Consider the following 6,066-nt stretch of genomic DNA (forward strand, 5'->3'; position numbering starts at 1 on the left):
GCACCCACCCACTGTGACAGTGGAACTGATTTATTAGGAGCCCACCAAGGCCAGCTGGTCTGGGACTGAATAAGCATGGGTTGATTCCGGACTCTCTGAGCATGGCGGTCAACGAAGACTGATGAGAAGCCAAGGACAATGGCACTAGGTTTCAATCCTAATACATGAACTGGCTTTGTGGGAGCTTAGCCTGTTTAGAAGCTCACCTTCCTGGACGTAGATAGAAGACCTTCGTCTTCCCGCAGGGCAGAGAATTTGGACTGCTCTTCAGTATCGAGAGGGAGGGGGAATGGTGTGGGGGGAGGAGAAGAGGAGTGGGGATAGGGGGAGGGGAGTGGGGGGAGGGGGCAATATTTGGGAGGAGGGGAGGGAAATGGGAAACGGGGAGCAGGTGGAAATTTTAATTAAAAAAGAATAAAAAATAAAAAAAAAAAAAAAAAAAAAAAAAAAAAAAAAAAAAAGTTTAGTTTCTTGAGTTCTTTATATATTTTGGTGATCAGACCTTTGTCTGTTGCAGGGTTGGTGAAGATCTTCTCCCAGTCAGTGGGTTGCCTTTTTGTCTTAGTGACAGTGTCCTTTGCTTTACAGAAGCTACTCAGTTTCAGGAGGTCCCATTTATTCAATGTTGCCCTTAATGTCTGTGCTGCTGGGGATAAACGTAGGAAGTGATCTCCTGTACCCATATGTTGTAGAGTACTTCCAACTTTTTCTTCTATCAGGTTCAGTGTGTTCAGACTAATATTGAGGTCTTTAATCCATTTGGACTTGAGTTTTGTGCATGGTGGGTTGGCAAGAGACTTGACTCTTGAGGGGTTCGCAGGTGTCCAGGAATATGTCCCCAGCTGGTACCTTGGGCAACTAAGGAGAGGGAACCTGAAATGACCCTATCCTATACTGATGAATATCTTGCATATCACCTTAGAACCTTCATCTGGCGATGGATCGAGGTAGAGACAGAGTCTCAATTTGGAGCAACGGTCTGAGCTCTTAAGGTCCAAATGAGGAGCAGAAGGAGGGAGAACATGAGCAAAAAATCAGGACCACGACGGATGCACCCACCCACTGTGACAGTGGAACTGATTTATTGGGAGCCCACCAAGGCCAGCTGGTCTGGGACTGAATAAGCATGGGTTGATTCCGGACTCTCTGAGCATGGCGGTCAATGAAGACTGATGAGAAGCCAAGGACAATGGCACTAGGTTTCGATCCTAATACATGAACTGGCTTTGTGGGAGCTTAGCCTGTTTGGACGCTCACCTTTCTGGACGTAGATAGAAGGACCTTGGTCTTCCCGCAGGGCAGGGAATTTGGACTGCTCTTCAGTATCGAGAGGGAGGGGGAATGGAGTGGGGGGAGGAGAAGAGGAGTGGGGATAGGGGGAGGGAAGTGGGGGGAGGGCAATATTTGGGAGGAGGGGAGGGAAATGGGAAATGGGGAGCAGGTGGAAATTTTAATTATAAAAGAATAAAAATAAATAAATAAGTAAAAAAAAAAGAATAGAAAAGATAAATAAATAAATAAAAGCACAGGTTAAGAGAATGGATATGAAAACAGGATCCAACATTCTGTTATTTAAAAGAAACACACCTCAACCTCAAAGACAGACATTACCTCAGAGTAAAATGTTGGGAAAAAGTTTTCCAATCAAATGGACCAAAAGTCAAATGGGTGTGGCTATACTAATATCTAACAAAATAGATTTCAAACTAAAATCAATCAAAAGAGATGGAGAAGGATATTTTATACTCATAACCGGAACAAGTCATCAGGAGAAACTCTCAATCCTGAATATCAATGCCCCTAATATAAAAACACCCACATATGTAAAAGAAACATTACTAGAACTCAAAGCATACATCAAACTCCACACTCTAATAGGAGGAGATTTCAACACTCCTCCCTCACCAATGGACAGGTCAACCAGAGAGAAACTTAACAGAGAAATATGAGAACAGATGTAATGTACCAAATGGACTTAAGAGACATCTATAGAACATTCCACCCAAACAGAAAAGAATATACCTTCTTCTCAGCATCTCATGGAACCTTCTCAAAACTTGATCACATAATCGGTAACAAAGCAAACATCCAGAGATACAAAGAAATTGGAATAACCACCTGTATACTGTCGGATCACCATGGAAAAAAAGATAGAATTCAACAACAATTATACCCCCAGAAAGCCTCCAAACTCATGGGAACTGAACAGTCAACTACTGAACCAACCCTGGGTCAAGGAACAAATAAAAAAAGAAATTAAAGTATTCCTTGAATTCAAAAAAAAAAAAAAATAAAGACACAAGATACCCATAGGACACGATGAAAGGAGTGCTAAGAGGAAAGTTCATAGCACTAAGTGTCCACATAAAAAAAAATGGAGAAAGCTCACATTAGAGACTTAACAGTACAGCCCTGAAAGCTGTAAGCCCTGAAACACACGATTCCCTCAGAAAGCAATGACTCGATTCAGGTTGTGACTTTATATTAAAGTACCACGCAAAAACACGGAGATAAAGGAAGCAATTTCCATTTGCGGGTCACTATTCCAACAACACAGCTTCGAGAGTTCTGTTCTCATTAGAGAACACTTCGTCTGTTCCAAGAAGACGACCCTGCGACAAATTGGACAGGTGTTATTCTCAAAAAACCAGCAGTCGATGCAGTGGACATGGTACTCATGGGAGCAAGGTAGCTCATGAAGTGTATCACCTTCTGTATATTCAGTAATGCAAATAGTACATGTCTTCGATGCATCATTTTCACCAAAACTTCTCGTTGGCAAGTTATTAATCTGTACATTGGTTGGTCCTCTATATAGGTGATTGTCATTAAAGGAGTAAAGTCGGGTTGCTTCAACACCTCCTTCAAACATCTGTGAGATACTTTCTGAATATTCATCAATGCAACTGGAGCCAGGGTTGTAGCTGGAGATGAAAGCAGAGTTGTTACCAACAGAGCTCCCTCTTCCACTCCATGGAAGCTCACCAAAACCTGTTGTTCTCTGCCTTAACCTGGTATGAATCGGAACAGATGTAGTTTGCCTTGATCCAGTATTGAAGATTGTAAGAGTGGAAAACCTGTGAGTACTCACATGGGTTCTCACAGCCGCACATTCAGAAAGTGTAAAGGTGCCTCTCAAACCTCCAGGTTCACTTTCATAAGTGACCCTGTTGTTTGGGAACTGAGACCTTGACCGAGTTCTGCTAGCTATGCTAGCTCTCTGCCGGTCTTCTGGCAGCAGAACTCTTACGACTTGAAGGTCTCTGGTTGGAGGTCTTTGACCAGATCCTGCCGCTTCACCATTGGTATCTGTGTCTGAAGAACTTGTCCCTTGAGCGGCAGAATTTCTTGACCCAAAAGCCACAAAACGACCTCTACCTAGCAACTCAGGTCCACTTATCTGGTGTCTCAAATCCCATGGTGAGGGGCTATAGAACTTGCCTCGATCTCATGTACCAAAGGCTGCTCAAAAGTCTGAGATGAGATGGTATGATGAGATCTTCGTGGAATTTCATTTGCTGGGTGCCAAGAAGACCTACTTCTTTCAGCTCTCTCTCTTGTTCTTCGCTGGTGTTCTGGTTTCGGGCTTCTTGCCCTCCTCTGACCTCTGGTGGATGGCACATCTGTTAATGCTTCAGCAGAATTGTGTTCTGACCTAGGTGTTCTGGCAGATGATCTCTCAGATGCTGAATTTTCCATTTGCCTGTGGATGCTGTGATCCATGTTTTCTGCACTAAGATGTGTAGCAGATGGTTCATTTTCATTCTCTGAGGTTTGGCTTCCATTATTACGGTGAACATTTGTCTCTAAACTGAATCTGAAATCACCACTGTTTGAATTAGTGTGGCTCACTGCCATCTGGGACTGATTTCCACTCTGACCACTTCTTGTTGTATTGCCAGTCTGTCTGACAGAGCTAAGCCAATCTATTATGGAGTCACCACTGGACTCGTCATCTGAAGAGTCTCCATTTTCTTCTGAGCTCCGTAGCGGTGGAGGCAGCCGATCTTTAATTTGCTGTAGTCTTCTGAACAGCTCTTCCTCAGTACTCTGACCTGGGGTGCCTAGTAAATTATTGTCTCTCAGAAGTCGATAGTCTTCTCCACTCAGATTATTTACAAATCGATAGAAAGCTTATTCCCCATCCAATCAATCCACTTGCCTTCTGCACTGTGCTGCAGATTGGTCATTTCCTTGATCGCTAGAATTGGAGTTTTTTATCTTGATGAACAAGTGGAGAATTAACTGTCTGTAATGACATAGTACTGAAATCCAGTCAACTGGACCTTTAGTTTTCTTCACTAGGCTTCGGTGGTCCTGCCAGGAGGGGACTGGCTGGGCTCTGCCACCTGCTCTACCTGAGAGGCCGCCTAAGCTCTGCTGCTTGCCTGCTTCCTGCTCTCTAGCCAGCCTCAGAATGCCTGGGAGAGACCCGCCTCTAGCCCAGTACCTGCCCTTTCTGAGATGTAGCTCCCGCAACCATTATCTTCCCCATTGTTACCTATCAGTGACAGAAATCCACTCAAGATAACTTTTCTTAAAGTCACCCCAAATTACCTATTGTAAGTATTTCACGTCACCTTTCTCAGCTACTCCACAGGACTCAAGAAGGTCTATTTAGAAAGCAGATGATTCAGCCAAAGCGTACCAGGTGGGCCTGGGGAAGAGGGACTGGTAGTCCTACTCGTAGGACAAACCCACTGTTCTTGCAAGGCTGGCATCACACTGGGGAATTTAGTGGGATAGTGACTGCTTCTGATAGGTTGGCATCACACAGGATGTTCATTGTGCCCTTCCCTAATCACGGTGGCTAGGTGCCATCATGAGAAGGAACCAAGGGGTTGACCTTCGCTACTCTGGTGTCACGAGAACAAGGATTAAATCAGGGAGCCTGAAGATACCCTGCTACATCCCTTGAGTGGGAGATAGCTGTAGGCACTAACAGAGAACGGGAAAGCAGATATGGACATGTTGATCCTTTCTGGTTGGCATCTGATTCGAGTGCTAAGGGAATGGTGGTTTCTAGCCCAGCCCTCCATGTAAGTGTAAGGAACTGTTACTGTCACCTGAGGTCGGCAGGAAGTTTGACTTCTAGAGGTACCTTTCTGCCATGCACTTCACTACCGGCAGGATGAAAACAGAAACTCAGACCCATTGGAACGCTTGATTTCCACAGCCCCCTTCCTCCCACAGAGCATTCACTGAGGGATGACTTGTGGAAACACAGAGCCTGAGCCTCCTGCTCAGATCTCAGTACTCTCTTTGCTCCTCTTCCCCACTCTTCAAAGTGTTCAGGGGCCTCTCATCAATTTGGTAAGTAGGCAGAGCCCGAAACATAAACTCTGGAGAAGGTGGAACATGGGAGCACCTGCATAGCCCAAAGGCTTTGAAAGCAGAGTTTGTGTAGTAGATGTTCTTCTCTTCGTCTGTTCTGTTCATCTTCTTCTCTTCTTAGTCTTCTTCGTTTTCATCTTCTTCATCGCAACTTGAGGGAAAGGAGGATGCAAGACACAACAAAACTCGGCGTGTGAGGTTTATTGTGGCACGCAGGAGAGAAGGTGAAAAAGAGAGAGAACAGATGGCATTTCAGCCTTTTTAAAGGGTCCCCCACGTGCGTGCATCAAGCGCCACGTTCTGCGCCTGCGCAGCCTTTGCATGGAACGCTAGGGGCTCCTGGGAAATGTAGTTCCCCAGGTGAGCCAAGCTCAGGGGCCTTCTGGGGAATAACATTCCCACCCTTTTTAATTCATTAAAAATCTGGAGGTTGAGAGTCTTAATGGGTAGGGAATAGGTGCGTAGCCCGGTCTCTCATAACTGCTTCCTGCTGACTTTGGGCGTCAAGGGTTCTGGGGAGTATTGATTATCCTGGTGATGTCCTGTTGATCATGTCATGTCCGCTGACGTTCTGAGGTGGCTGATTGAAGAAACCACATCTGTCTGAGGGATCCTGGGAGTATCGATTGTCCTGGAGATGTCCTGTTGATCATATCCTGTCCGCTGATGTTCTGAGGTGGCTGATTGAAGGAATCGCATCTGTCTGGCTTTTGGGTAGCTGGGTAGTCGTTA

At 45.2% G+C, this 6,066-nt stretch overlaps 1 pseudogene; it reads right to left on the reverse strand.

Annotated features, from left to right (window-relative positions):
* Positions 1–2,479: 2,479 nt before the first annotated feature.
* LOC130868348 (E3 ubiquitin-protein ligase RLIM-like) lies at positions 2,480–5,439 on the reverse strand (annotated as a pseudogene).
* Between the last annotated feature and the right edge of the window lie 627 nt (positions 5,440–6,066).

Source organism: Chionomys nivalis, chromosome X (genome assembly GCF_950005125.1).
Source record: "Chionomys nivalis chromosome X, mChiNiv1.1, whole genome shotgun sequence".
In the NCBI taxonomy this organism is placed as follows: Eukaryota; Metazoa; Chordata; class Mammalia; order Rodentia; family Cricetidae; genus Chionomys; species Chionomys nivalis.